General features: G+C 47.1%; 1 long non-coding RNA gene across 1 annotated transcript in view; it reads left to right on the top strand.

Annotated features, from left to right (window-relative positions):
- LOC142740789 (uncharacterized) overlaps positions 1-16,115 on the top strand; it is a 65,777-nt gene that overhangs the window by 10,100 nt on the left and 39,562 nt on the right. The window lies entirely within an intron of this gene.

Here is a 16,115-nt window from a genome sequence, read left to right as displayed (position 1 = left end):
AATTTACTGTACGATCGTCAGTTAAAAAAAAACTCAACGTCCGTCAGTAACTGACGCAATCTATTACTAAAAAAAACCTGTAGTCTAACTAATGAGCTACAGTAAAACTAGACTCTAAAAATTAACTTGACGAACTTCAGTTAAAAAAAACTGAACGTTCGTCAGTAACTGACGCTATCTATTACTAAAAAAAACTGTAGTCTAACTGAACTACGGTAAATTTCTACTAAGACTGCAGAAAAAAATTGCTAGATATATCTATCTAGATCTAAAACTAAATTAACGTTTCTAACGCTGGCGCATGCTACCCTAACTCCCTACCTACTAGCTACACCGAACTACTATTATATTTCACAATTTATAGTGTATTAGAAAAAAAAAACCTGCGCCAGAAAATATGCTGATCAGTGATGTGCGTCACTGATCAGCACGCAGCGCAGGACGCACACTATGGAAAGGTGCGGGTGAAAAAAAAGACCTAAAAAAACCCTGCGTCAACAAATTGCCACAGATGCTGATAACTAATCAGCAGTCTGTGGCCGCAGGGTGTACACAGGTAGGTGAAAAAAAAAATAAAAAAAATTCCTGGACCAAAAGTTGAGCCCAAATGCCGATCAGTGATGGCGGCAGTGGCGTAACTACCGCCGTAGCAGCCGTAGCGGCTGCTACGGGGCCCGCGGCACGAGGGGGCCCATGTTGCCTGCCGGCACAGGCCCCCATCATGGCCGGAGGCTCCGCTAGCAGCCGCTATGGCTACTACAGCGCGACGCCACTGAACACTACGGCAGAGCAGGGAGGTCTCTCCCCGCTCTGCCATTAAACAAAAGACATGTATCCCCTATCCACAGGATAGGGGATACATGTGTGATCGCTGGCATTGATAGGGAGAACGGGGGACTGAAAGTCCCCTGAAGTTCTCCATCACAAACCTCGGACTTCCGGGGTCTGTGTCGGCAGCTCCGTAGAAATGAATGGAGCGCCGGTCGCGCTTGTGCGCATGCGTGACCAGCGCTCCTTTCATTTTTATTGAGCTGCGCAGACGCCGGAAGTCAGAGGTTAGTCAGTGAGAACTTGGGGGGACTTTCGGTCCTCCGTTCTCCCTATCGCTGCCAGCGATCACACATGTATCCCCTGTCCTGTGGATAGGGGATACATGTCTTTTGTAGGACACACTGTAGGTCGCATTTTTTTGGGGGGTTGGGGACGCTGTATGGCGTTCCCTACAGGGGGGGGGCTGTATGGCGTTCCCTACAGGGGGGGCTGTATGGCGTTCCCTACAGGGGGGCTGTATGGCGTTTCCTACAGGGGGGCTGTATGGCGTTCCCTACAGGGGGAGCTGTATGGCGTTCTCTACAGTGGGGGCTGTATGGCGTTCTCTACAGTGGGGGCTGTATGGCGTTCCCTACAGGGGGGGGATGCATGGCGTTCCCTACAGGGGGGGCTATATGGCGTTCCCTACAGGGGGGGGGCTGTATGGCGTTCCCTACAGGGGGGGCTGTATGGCGTTCCCTACAGGGGGGGCTGCATGGCGTTCCCTACAGGGGGGGCTGTATGGCGTTCCCTACAGGGGGGGGCTGTATGGCGTTCCCTACAGGGGGGGCTGTATGGCGTTCCCTACAGGGGGGGCTGTATGGCGTTTCCTACAGGGGGGCTGTATGGCGTTCCCTACAGGGGGAGCTGTATGGCGTTCTCTACAGTGGGGGCTGTATGGCGTTCTCTACAGTGGGGGCTGTATGGCGTTCCCTACAGGGGGGGCTGCATGGCGTTCCCTACAGGGGGGGGCTGCATGGCGTTCCCTACAGGGGGGGCTATATGGCGTTCCCTACGGGGGGCTGTATGGCGTTCCCTACAGGGGGGTGCTGTATGGCGTTCTCTACAGTGGGGGCTGTATGGCGTTCCCTACAGTGAAGGCTGTATGGTGTTCTCTACAGTGGGGGCTGTATGGCGTTAGCACCATACAGCCCCCTCTGTAGATAACGCCATACAGCCCCCCTGTAGATAACGGCATACAGCCACCCCCTGTAGATAACGGCATACAGCCACCCCCTGTAGATAGCGCCATACAGCCCCCTCTGTAGATAGCGCCATACAGCCCCCTCTGTAGATAGCGCCATACAGCCCCCTCTGTAGATAGCGCCATACAGCCCCCTCTGTAGATAGCGCCATACAGCCCCCTCTGTAGATAGCGCCATACAGCCCCCTCTGTAGATAGCGCCATGCAGCCCCCTCTGTAGATAGCGCCATACAGCCCCCTCTGTAGATAGCGCCATACAGCCCCCTTTGTAGATATCTACAGAGGGGGCTGTATGGCGCTATCTACAGAGGGGGCTGTATGGCGCTATCTACAGTGGGTGCTGTATGGCGCTATCTACAGGGGGGCTGTATGGCGCTATCTACAGAGGGGGCTGTATGGCGCTATCTACAGAGGGGACTGTATGGCGCTATCTACAGAGGAGGCTGTATGGCGCTATCTACAGAGGGGGCTGTATGGCGTTATCTACAGGGGGGGCTGTAAAAAAGGCACTCTCTACAAGGGGAGGGGGGGCCCCAGTCAAAAGTTTGCTATGGGGCCCAGTCTTTCCTAGTTACGCCCCTGGATGGCGGCCATTGATCAGCGGTCGCAGGATACACACAGGTAATTGGTGTGGGTGAAAAAAACCACGGGTGCTGATCAGTGATGGCGGTCACTAACCAGCACTTCGTGGCCGCAGGGCGCACAAAGGGAGACGGTACAAATCCCCCAAAAAAACTCCTGCACCAAAAATTGAGCGCAGATGCTGATCAAGTGATAGTGGTCACTGATCAGCTCTCAGTGGGCACAGGACTTGGACAAGGAGGGGGTGGGGTAGGAAAGTGGGGGAGTAGATTGGGACAGTGAGGGGGTGGATTGGGACAGGGACAAGGACAGGGAAAGGGCCAAAAAAAATCTGTCTGATCACAAAAAAAAATAAGACAGATGGTGATCAGATAGAAGCTGCAAAATCTCAGTTTTTAGACACTGTAGTGATCGGCACTACAAATCCCAGCAAGACTGCACAGACAGTATCTCAACCGCTCTGCACGCTGCCTCAAACTGGAATGGCGGCGTGCAGAGCGGTCTCGATGTTCAAAACACCCGCCAGAGCTCTGATTGGTCGGTCATTACAGACCGACTAATCAGAGCGCTCCTAGAGGTGGCATCACTGCCACCTCCCTAGGTGACGTTGGTGGTGATGGGTGTTGTCTTAGACAGCACCAATCACCACTGTCTAACTGTGCCCTGTGACTCCAGGGCACAGTTTTAACAATAATGCCTGCTATTGGCCGGTCATAATTGACTGACCAATAGCAGCGATCGCCGATGCGGGGGGGGGGGGCAAAACGGCACCCTGGGCGAGTAGTAGAGATGAATGATGAATGAATACCCATAACTGTACGTGTGGACAAATCACACATCCAAACAGGAATAAATACAACAACAAGTACACATTTGTACTTTGTAATAATGACAATACTTTATTCAAATGCACATAAAAACATATTGGCCATCAAAACCTAAAATAAGACACACAATTTAAAATGCATAGATGTGGAGCACATAAAGGCTATTGTAGGTGGAATATACTCAGTAGATAACAGAATCAAAATATATAGAGGGTAACTCAGGAAGGCATATACAGATGAAAAGATTCAAATACCACAAGTGTGTTACTTACACTCAAACCTTCATAAGAGATCAATTAAGCCAGGATAAGTATAGACAGGGGAAGGCACACCACACGCTGGTATATGTGTGAGTGTAAAGATATCAACAAAGAGTAACCATAATAAAGCCTAATCCCAAAAAACTATACCAACCAGTATATGTCATGATGAGCCTAGAAATGAACACCACACTGCGAGCCCCGATGCGCGTTTCGTGGTAGCTTTATCAAGGGGTACAGACATGACTCAAATAAGTCGAGTCGCTTCTCCCCTTATGTAAATCTACCCTCCCAAAGCAGACACTGAAACAGAGTTGGATTTTAATGGCCACAGCAGCCGTTTATTATTTAAATAACAATAACTTTAAATACCATAATTTTTGAATCCCCAAAAAAGGGGATACATCATAACAACAAATAACCCACTGCGACCCTATCAGGGTCATAACATTATAAACCAACCATAATGACAGGGGCAAGTCCTTGAAGCCACCGATACTTAATTTTGGCCATCTGCCCACAAATACCTTACCCCCAGCCGTAACCCGGCCCAGGAGCACCAAATTACCTTTTTGCAGATGACCACCATATATATATAAATATATATAACCCAGCTTTCAAAAGGGGTAACACCCTAAGAAGCCGACAAATTGGGGGTGCATCCCGTGATGCATTCCCCCCCACCACTTTTTACGACCTACTTCAAGGACTCCCCCCCGCAGCTGCAATGACAAAATTTTACCTCCCCCAAAGACAAATGTCAATAAGCAAATAAACTTTGACGAGAAGAACCACCATCCGCAGCAACCTTTTGCCGCGGTCAACCGATCCACATCAGGGCGGGCGGGCGGGAACATGTTCCTGCTTCTGTGTCCTGGCGAAGAGAGGGAGAGCACAAACAGGAAACAGGTACATCCCCTTCAATCCCCACCCCTTCTCACTCAAGCCCTCCTGCTGTCCCCCCCCCCCCTTTCCTCTCATAGGCCAGCCAACTCTGTGTCCCTCCCATCTATTTTAGTCATGGAGGCCTTCCCTTATTCCTTTTTTCTTCTTTCAGTACGGCCTCTTCTTGACTCAAATAAGTCGAGTCGCTTCTCCCCTTATGTAAATCTACCCTCCCAAAGCAGACACTGAAACAGAGTTGGATTTTAATGGCCACAGCAGCCGTTTATTATTTAAATAACAATAACTTTAAATACCATAATTTTTGAATCCCCAAAAAAGGGGATACATCATAACAACAAATAACCCACTGCGACCCTATCAGGGTCATAACATTATAAACCAACCATAATGACAGGGGCAAGTCCTTGAAGCCACCGATACTTAATTTTGGCCATCTGCCCACAAATACCTTACCCCCAGCCGTAACCCGGCCCAGGAGCACCAAATTACCTTTTTGCAGATGACCACCATATATATATAAATATATATAACCCAGCTTTCAAAAGGGGTAACACCCTAAGAAGCCGACAAATTGGGGGTGCATCCCGTGATGCATTCCCCCCCACCACTTTTTACGACCTACTTCAAGGACTCCCCCCCGCAGCTGCAATGACAAAATTTTACCTCCCCCAAAGACAAATGTCAATAAGCAAATAAACTTTGACGAGAAGAACCACCATCCGCAGCAACCTTTTGCCGCGGTCAACCGATCCACATCAGGGCGGGCGGGCGGGAACATGTTCCTGCTTCTGTGTCCTGGCGAAGAGAGGGAGAGCACAAACAGGAAACAGGTACATCCCCTTCAATCCCCACCCCTTCTCACTCAAGCCCTCCTGCTGTCCCCCCCCCCCCTTTCCTCTCATAGGCCAGCCAACTCTGTGTCCCTCCCATCTATTTTAGTCATGGAGGCCTTCCCTTATTCCTTTTTTCTTCTTTCAGTACGGCCTCTTCTTGACTCAAATAAGTCGAGTCGCTTCTCCCCTTATGTAAATCTACCCTCCCAAAGCAGACACTGAAACAGAGTTGGATTTTAATGGCCACAGCAGCCGTTTATTATTTAAATAACAATAACTTTAAATACCATAATTTTTGAATCCCCAAAAAAGGGGATACATCATAACAACAAATAACCCACTGCGACCCTATCAGGGTCATAACATTATAAACCAACCATAATGACAGGGGCAAGTCCTTGAAGCCACCGATACTTAATTTTGGCCATCTGCCCACAAATACCTTACCCCCAGCCGTAACCCGGCCCAGGAGCACCAAATTACCTTTTTGCAGATGACCACCATATATATATAAATATATATAACCCAGCTTTCAAAAGGGGTAACACCCTAAGAAGCCGACAAATTGGGGGTGCATCCCGTGATGCATTCCCCCCCACCACTTTTTACGACCTACTTCAAGGACTCCCCCCCGCCAAAGCGAAACAGGCCTTGACCACCTCACGCCTGCGAGCTCCTCCACACTCCCACCGCTCGCTCAATTCCATCGGTCAAAGCCAGACTCCACATATCCATCCCCACCTCATTGAGGTGCACACCGTCCTCTCTCCAGTAGCTGCCTGTCCCAGCCTCCAGATCCCAGTGGCGCACCGCAACCCCACCATTACGCGTCACGAAGCTCGATATGGCCCTATTAGTCTTAATGCGAGCCTTGTTAATTTTTCCCACAGAACGGGCCATCCGCCAGTTCTTCCTAGGGACCATCTCAGACCACACCGTCACCAATTTAGGATAAGTTGCCCATAAGCAGAGCAAATCATGCTTGAAGTCCCGTACCAACTCCCGGAAAGGGCGTATACCCAAATCGTTGCCTCCCACATGCAACACCAGTACCTCCGGCGCCCTGTCAAGCAGTACAAAATTGTGAAACTCGGGCAATACCCTGTTCCATGTCATTCCCCGTATACCCATCCACCTCACAACCGCCGCGTCCCGCGGAATCCTGAGCTGTCGACCGTCCGGCCGTACATCCGCGCGAAGGGCACCCCAGTACACAAAAGAATGTCCCATAATCCACACCATGCATGAGTCACGGCCTGCAAAACAAATGAAGAACATACACGCACCACCTCTTGCTGCCGCGTACCATTAATACTCAGGCGGAAACGCACGCACCCGGAACATGCTATACATCAATATATCACAACATGTTCAAGCGCACATAGGAACGGAAACGCGCCGACTCCCAACGCCCTATCCGCTGCACGCCTGTATCATCTAAACCCCATCTCACCGCCTCCGTCGCTGCCCCTATACGGAAAGAATGAGACGAGTATTGCTCTGCCTGCACCCCGCTAGCCACCAGACACTTTCTGAAAACCGAAATAAACTGATACCGCGACAGAAACGAGCCATCCTCGTGCCGCAGCAACGGCCCGTCTGAGAGATCTAAACCCGCCAAGTACTCCTTGACACACAACACTGGACAAACCGGATTCTTTGGGACCGCCAGCAAAACCACTCGACGTCCTGCCCCTCCTTGGTCCGTTTTGGACCTTCGCAACACTATCTCCACCCTGTCTTCATACAAATCGACATTATCCTGCAACAAGCCCCCCGCTCTCACCGAACTGGGGGAAACCAATTCCCCTACCCGAAAAGCTCCAAAAAAGGCTAACGCAAAAGCCAACCGGAAAAGCTTGCTCTCATACTCTGAACGACACACCTGCCGCACCACCACCTCCAGGGAACACAACAATTGAAATGACACGGGACGCCTCTTATCCCTCACCACTACACCCCGTCTCAGCCCTTTCAATGCCTGGCCCACCAAAAACCGCTTCGTGATATCTGCCAACCCCCGTAACTTACAACCGAAAGCAATGGCCGCCACGAAGCGATTAACCTTAGCGACCGTGCAACCCCGGGCGAACGCATCCCCCAACCAAAACAGCAAGGCCACCATCCTATCATCATCCGAGCACACATCCCCCAAAGATCTCACCCACTCCTCCCATTGCCTCCATCCAGCCGCATACGACGACCACGTCGCACTGGCCAGTGAACGTTTAATCAATGCACCTGCCGCCTGGATACCAGCTCCCACAGATGACTGGGACAGTCCACCCCTGTTAACTCCGCGTCCGGGACCAGCTGCCGGAAACGATCCCACTGCGAGCGAGAAAGCGCGTCAGCAATACAATTCTCTACCCCGGGAACATGCACCGCCACCACCCATGCATTTAAACTCAAACAGGAAAGCACCAACTGACGCAACAAGTGAACCACTGGAGGGGACGACGCCGAAGTATTATTTATAGCCATCACCACCCCCAAATTGTCGCAATGAAAACGCACTTTTTTGTCCCGGAACCTGTCTCCCCAAATGGTGACCGCCACCACGATGGGAAACAGTTCGAGTAGGGCCAAGTTACGCGTCAGTCCCGCCTCCACCCATGCAACCGGCCATTTTCCCGCGCACCATTGACCTTTAAAGAACGCCCCGAACCCCACCGCCCCAGACGCGTCAGTGAACAATTCCAAATCGAAGCTATCTAACGCCCGGGACATCCAAAGAGAGCGCCCATTATACTGTGCCAGAAAATGGAGCCAGACCTGTAAATCTTCCCTGTGCTCTGCAGCCAGACGAATGAAATGATGGGGTTCCCGAACCCCCGCCGTCGCCGCTGCCAACCGCCGACAAAAAACCCTGCCCATCGGCATGATGCGGCAAGCAAAATTCAACTTCCCCAATAAGGACTGTAATTCACGTAGCGTAATTTTCCTAATCCGACACGCTCGCTCCACTACCAACCGCAAATCCCCCAACTTATCCTCCGGCAATCTGCACTCCATTGCTACGGAGTCGATAGTAATTCCCAAAAACAAATGGTCGTCACCGGACCCTCAGTTTTTTCCACAGCCAAGGGTACACCGAACTCCCTTGACACCCAATTGACTGTCTCTAACAAATTTGCGCAAACCCCCGAACACGACGGGCCAACGCACAAGAAATCGTCGAGATAGTGAATAACTGATTCCACCCCCGCGACCTCCCTGACTACCCATTCCAAAAAAGAACTAAACACCTCAAAGTACGCGCACGACAACGAACAACCCATGGGAAGGCATCGATCAATGTAATAATCCCCTTCCCAATAACATCCCAACAACCTCTGGCTGTCCGGATGAACCGGCAACAAACGAAACGCCGCTTGAATATCCGTTTTTGCCATCAGAGCCCCTCTTCCGTAAGCACGTACCAACGCTACCGCCGCATCAAACGACGTGTAGACCACAGAACAGAGATCCTGGTCAATGCCATCGTTAACCGACGCGCCCTTCGGGAAGGACAAATGCTGAATAAGCCGGAATTTGTTACCTTCTCGTTTTGGAACCACCCCTAACGGTGACACCACCAAACCTGGAACTGGGATCGTGCTAAAGGGGCCCGCCATTCTGCCCAGATCAATCTCCTTCCGGATTTTTTCCGAGACTACCCCCGCATGCTGATATGCCGACTTAAGGTTGCGCTGTGTGAAAGGGACCTCATGCAAAGGGGGCGGAATAACGAAACCGTAACCAAAACCTAAACTAATCAACCGCGCCCCCTCCTTATTGGGGTACCTACTTAGAAAGGGGGCCATCTTTATGAGTTTCACCGGAGTCTCCCCCATAACCAGACGCACCGCTGGCTCCCCCTTGTCGTTTACCCTTCTTAAAACATTTAGACGCTCCATGTGACTGCCCGCTGCAATGTGAACACGCATGCTTGAATTTACACGTCGCTCCAAATTTGCACTGCCCCTCATTGAACTGCCAACACGTCTCAAATTTTGAACCTGAGGCCTGACTACCCCCGCCGGAAGTTCCTGCTGCATTCCCGCTCCCGGGAAAGGACTGCCCCTGCTTATAAAGTGCCGTCACTTTCAACCATAAGGCTATGTCCTTATGGTCCCACCGTATATTCGGCCGCACCGCTTTCCTCTGCCGAAACTGCTCATCGTAACGAAGCCAGGCCTGGCCCCCATAAACCCGATGCGCCTCCCCCACCGCATCCAAATAACAAAACAAGCCGGAACAATTATCTGGCGCCTTTTCCCCAATAACGCTCGCCAAAATTGCAAAAGCCTGCATCCAATTGACGAACGTTTTTGGAATCAACCTGTACCGTCTCTTTTCTTCCTCATCCTTTTTTGTTTCATCCCGCTTCACCTTATCTAAATTAAACTTCTCCAGCGGAAGCAAGGAAAAAATCTCCACATACTCGTCCTTCCAAATCCTTTCCTTTACCTCCTGCTTTAAATGCGCCCCTAACGGGCCCTCATAACAAACATAAACCTCCCCGCGCGCACGATCATCAAGACGCACCCTATCAACCTCCTTTGGCGAGTCTGTTTGAACCGCCGCCGCCACTGCCCCGGCATTCAACCCCCCACCGTTTTGACGAACCGGAGCGCTTCCAACACTGCCCCCCCACACCGCGGCCGGCGCCACACCTGACGATTCTTGGGAAGGGGAACCACCTAGCCGCCCCACTAACACTTTTAAACATCCCACTAACTCCGCCAAACTATCCCCCGCACCCGCCTGTAGCGACGGGACCCCCGACTCCGCCGCGACGCCCACCGCCTCGACACCCTCTACACCGATACCCGACATCAATAAAGCTGGAAATGGTAACGTAGGTGTCAACTCACCAGGCTGCCCAGGGGCTGTGAACCCGTCAGCCGGACCCCCATGTCCACGTGGAGAGGCCCGCCGCTCACCGTCCTCCAATGCTCCGGACTCCCTCTGGCGCTGTCCGCATTGGCAATGTGTGCACGGGGAATTCCGATTTTCGTCTGAGTAAAGGGGGGGTGACATCGCATCATCCAATTGGCCGAGGTCCAGTTCATGCCTCATCCGTCCCGCTGAACCAGCTCCAAGCTGTTCCGTCCCTGGCACTCCAACCACCGACCTCATCCTGCGACCTCCGGTCGTTTCCACCTCGACGACACCATGAGCCGACCCTCTGGCTGGCACGTCACCATGCAGGGTCGCCGTTGCCCTTCCGCCACGTGCTGAAGAAGGAGAGGATGTGACCGGAAGTGAAGGCCGCGTCCTCCTCGCCGCTGCCGCCGGGCGCTGCCGCGTTTTGGGATTCCTCCCAGGACCAGACGAAAGAGCAGCGGCAGGCCGCCCTGGGGTCTGGCCTGCAGGGTCCACTGATGGGCTCCTCTTGCGCCGCCGCGCCCGCGGGATGTCTTCAGGACTCAGCCTTGCGGGCGGGCGCGAGCGCCTCGTGCTGCGCGTCACGCCGGGAGTGCCAGCCCTGGCCTGAGTCATGGGGGAAACGGGCTCTCCTCTTCTCCTGCCCGACCCCCTGGTACGCCGGTCCTGTACCTCGGCCTGCTCCAGCAGCCCCGCGACCACCGGCATGACAGAGCGCTCCCCGCTTGCTCCAGCCGACTCTGCTCGCTCCTGGACCGGAGCGCCCGATTGTCCCTGCAGCAGCGTCGCTACTCGTGCTCCGAGCCATCCAGGACCCTGAGAGGCTGCCGCGGCCCGCAACAGCTCCATAGCCTCCTCATCAGACGCAGCAGGGGTAACAAACATGTTCCTGCTTCTGTGTCCTGGCGAAGAGAGGGAGAGCACAAACAGGAAACAGGTACATCCCCTTCAATCCCCACCCCTTCTCACTCAAGCCCTCCTGCTGTCGTCCCCCCCTTTCCTCTCATAGGCCAGCCAACTCTGTGTCCCTCCCATCTATTTTAGTCATGGAGGCCTTCCCTTATTCCTTTTTTCTTCTTTCAGTACGGCCTCTTCTGGAGAGGTGACTGACGCTCTATTTGTACTGCAATGGTAGGAGGGGTTAGATTAAGGAAGGCCAATGAATGCATACTGCTGAAAGTGAATACTAATGAGGTTTAAGTGATGCATCAGGTCTATGCATCACCTAAAAAGACCGTTTATAATTACCTGAGTAGCAAGAAAGGAACGGCAGACGCCGCCGATATAGGTCTTAACAGCTGCGCACCCGAGACGCGAGTGCGCATGCGTGTACACGTAACTACAAGGCGCTGTGAGAGGGCAGTGTAGTCACGTACATATGACATGTCAAACTGCGGTGGCCATTTTAGAAGCTGGAACAGACACAAAAAAGTGTCTACGTAGCATGGGCCAGTTTCATAATACATAGTGCAATAGCCCGTTTAAAAGCCAGCCAAACAGGAGAGAGAAACGAAATATAGTATTGTGCCCAGTAGGGGTCATCAATAATACAATAAAATATACATACAGCATAAATATGTACAAAAATCATGTAAAGTGATACAGACAGTGGTACATTTTATATAATGCTCAAATATAATTCTATAATTACATAAACATACATAAATGCATTCCAATATATATACAAAAAATAATAACAATAGACAAGCTATACAAATACAAAGAGTATAAGGACCTAAAGTAAGAAAAAAATAAGGAGATATATATGCATAAATTAAAAAATATAAAAAAATATATATAAATATATCAATAATTAAAAAAATATATGAATAGTGATATAAGGTGAGTGAACACACTTGCCAAGTGAGGGTGATAAAAGAAATAATTTTTATTAAGAAACAATACAAGAAAAATAAAGTGAAGCACACGTGAATAAGACGCACCTGAAAAAAATATATTTTATTATTAATCGCATCATATTGCATATAAAGTGTAGAATGTAGTGTTTAACCAAACATAAAATATTCTGTATAGAGTGGTTTACTCAAAAGTGTACAATATTAATACGTGAAGAAAAAGAATATAAGTAAATATATACATATATATATATAAAAATATGTGAAAAATATATAAATAGTATAAATTATGCACTTATAACAATCACATCCTGTTATATAGTCAACATATAGAGAATACATATATAAATATATGCTGTATGTCACTGGAAAAGCTACACAATAAATAGCAAATGTATAATAATATTACATGAATGTATAGTGAAGGCATTAAAAATTTATAAATATATATACAAATAACAAAATATGTAGAAAAATATATATATGAAAAAGTACATGTATATAAAGATAATTTATGAAAGAATAGATGTATATAAAAAGATAATAATTTATGCTATAAAGCCATAACGACCTAGTGTGTAATAGACGTGCTTGAAAACAGACATATTGAAAAATATGATGAGTACCCCTTGAAAAAGCTGTAGATGATATGACACAATAAAAATACTACACATGCCAATAAAAAACTTCGAACACAGAATATATCTACATATAGTATATATCATTCTAAATCCTGGTGTTCTGATACGAGACATATAGTATATAAACAGCTCCTATAGAGATACAAAAAACAAATGTCAAGAGCCAGCTCAAAATATCCATATAACAGCCAGTACACCAAGCCACCATAATCTAAGAAATGTTACTACAAGTCAACCTAACCAATCATAACTCTAAATGCAATATATGTACGAATGTGAAAATTAAAAACTAATGATGCTGTAAAGACCATAGGAACAGTTACAAGAAGGAAGCAAAGGACATCTTTTCATTTAGCCCTAGAGGTGAGCTAGTCTTCAATTTTGTAATCCATTTACATTCGATACGCTCTAATTTGCGAAAAGTATCTCCTCCACGCGATCCGATAATGATTTTGTCAATACCATGAACCTTCAGATCTTGCCATCTATTATTGTGAAAATCTCGAAAATGCCTGGGGATGGACTTGAGTTTGTCAATTTCTTCCAAATTATTACTCTCAATGAACCCAGCCTTTTTAATATCCCTGACATGTTCCTGGATTCTTATTTTCAATTCTCTTGTAGTCATGCCCACATAGGAGAGGCCACATGGACAGGTCACCATATAGACCACCCCAGTTGTACTGAAATCAATAAAATGTACGATTTTAAAACATTTTTTATTTTCAGAGTCAGAGAAAGTATCCGTCCTCACAATCAACTGGCAAATGGAGCAATGGCCACAGGAGAAAGATCCCCATGTCGGACCCCTAGACCCAAAGAGATAAGTCTTTGGATTGGGAATGCTGTAGTGACTTCGGACCAAATGGTCACCCAAGGTTTTACTTTTTTTGGCTGTAAGTTGCGGTTTGGAGGGTAAATATTTCTTTAGATCAGAGTCAGAGAGGAGTATAGGCCAAAAACGAGTCACGATTTTCCTCATCTCCCCCCATTGTGTGTTATAGGGAGTGATGAGTCTGACCGTGTCATCCTTACTTTTGCGTTTATGTTGGGTAAGTAGGTTATTCCGGTTAGTATGACATACTCTCTGTTATCCCTTCTCAATGTCATGATTGGGATATCCGCATTGTAAAAAACGAGTCCTCAGACATTGAGACTCCATTTCAAAATTAGAATCAGAGTCGCATACACGTCTTGCCCTTAAGAACTGCCCCGTTGGAATTGCACGAATTACGTGAGTGGGATGAAAAGACGACGCATGTAGGAGAGAATTTACAGCTGTCAGCTTGCGAAAAATAGTAGTGCTGAGCTTACCTGTATCCTGTACTGTCATTTTGATATCCAAAAATTCCATGGTTGTTTGGCTAATCACACTTGTTAGCTTGATATTTTGTGTGTTGGTATTCAAAATGGATAAGAACCGATCCAGTTCTTTACGAGTACCCTGCCAGATAAAAAGGATGTCATCTATGAAACTGCAATTCCAACGGGGCAGTTCTTAAGGGCAAGACGTGTATGCGACTCTGATTCGAATTTTGAAATGGAGTCTCAATGCCTGAGGACTCGTTTTTTACAACGCGGATATCCCAATCATGACATTGAGAAGGGATACCAGAGAGCATGTCATACTAACCGGAATAGCCTACTTACCCAACATAAACGCAAAAGTAAGGATGACATGGTCAGACTCATCACTCCCTATAACACACAATGGGGGGAGATGAGGAAAATCGTGACTCGTTTTTGGCCTATACTCCTCTCTGACTCTGATCTAAGGAAATATTTACCCTCCAAACCGCAACTTACAGCCAAAAAAAGTAAAACCTTGGGTGACCATTTGGTCCGAAGTCACTACAGCATTCCCAATCCAAAGACTTATCTCTTTGGGTCTAGGGGTCCGACATGGGGATCTTTCTCCTGTGGCCATTGCTCCATTTGCCAGTTGATTGTGAGGACGGATACTTTCTCTGACTCTGAAAATAAAAAATGTTTTAAAATCGTACATTTTATTAATTGCAGTACAACTGAGGTGGTCTACATGGTGACCTGTCCATGTGGCCTCTCCTATGTGGGCATGACTACAAGAGAATTGAAAATAAGAATCCAGGAACATGTCAGGGATATTAAAAAGGCTGGGTTCATTGAGAGTAATAATTTGGACGAAATTGACAAACTCAAGGCCATCCCCAGGCATTTTCGAGATTTTCACAATAATAGATGGCAAGATCTGAAGGTTCATGGTATTGACAAAATCATTATCGGATCGCGTGGAGGAGATACTTTTCGCAAATTAGAGCGTATCGAATGTAAATGGATTACAAAATTGAAGACTAGCCTCTGGGGCTAAATGAAAAGATGTCCTTTGCTTCCTTCTTGTAACTGTTCCTATGGTCTTTACAGCATCATTAGTTTTTAATTTTCACATTCGTACATATATTGCATTTAGAGTTATGATTGGTTAGGTTGACTTGTAGTAACATTTCTTAGATTATGGTGGCTTGGTGTACTGGCTGTTATATGGATATTTTGAGCTGGCTCTTGACATTTGTTTTTTGTATCTCTATAAGAGCTGTTTATATACTATATGTCTCGTATCAGAACACCAGGATTTAGAATGATATATACTATATGTAGATATATTCTGTGTTCGAAGTTTTTTATTGGCATGTGTAGTATTTTTATTGTGTCATATCAGCTACAGCTTTTTCAAGGGGTACTCATCATATTTTTCAATATGTCTGTTTTCAAGCACGTCTATTACACACTAGGTCGTTATGGCTTTATAGCATAAATTATTATCTTTTTATATACATCTATTCTTTCATAAATTATCTTTATATACATGTACTTTTTCATATATATATTTTTCTACATATTTTGTTATTTGTATATATATATTTATATATTTTTAATGCCTTCACTATACATTCATGTAATATTATTAATTATTATACATTTGCTATTTATTGTGTGGCTTTTCCAGTGACATCCAGCATATATTTATATATGTATTCTCTATATGTTGACTATATAACAGGATGTGATTGTTATAAGTGCATAGTTTATACTATTTATATATTTTTCACATATTTTATATATATATATATATTTACTTATATTCTTTTTCTTCACGCATTAATATTGTACACTTTTGAGTAAACCACTCTATACAGAATATTTTATGTTTGGTTAAACACTACATTCTACACTTTATATGCAATATGATGCGATTAATAATAAAATATATTTTTTTCAGGTGTGTCTTATTCACGTGTGCTTCACTTTATTTTTCTTGTATTATTTCTTAATAAAAATTATTTATTT

This window comes from Rhinoderma darwinii, chromosome 2 (assembly GCF_050947455.1).
Source record: "Rhinoderma darwinii isolate aRhiDar2 chromosome 2, aRhiDar2.hap1, whole genome shotgun sequence".
Taxonomy (NCBI): Eukaryota; Metazoa; Chordata; class Amphibia; order Anura; family Rhinodermatidae; genus Rhinoderma; species Rhinoderma darwinii.
This window is presented reverse-complemented; position numbering and strand designations above follow the sequence as displayed.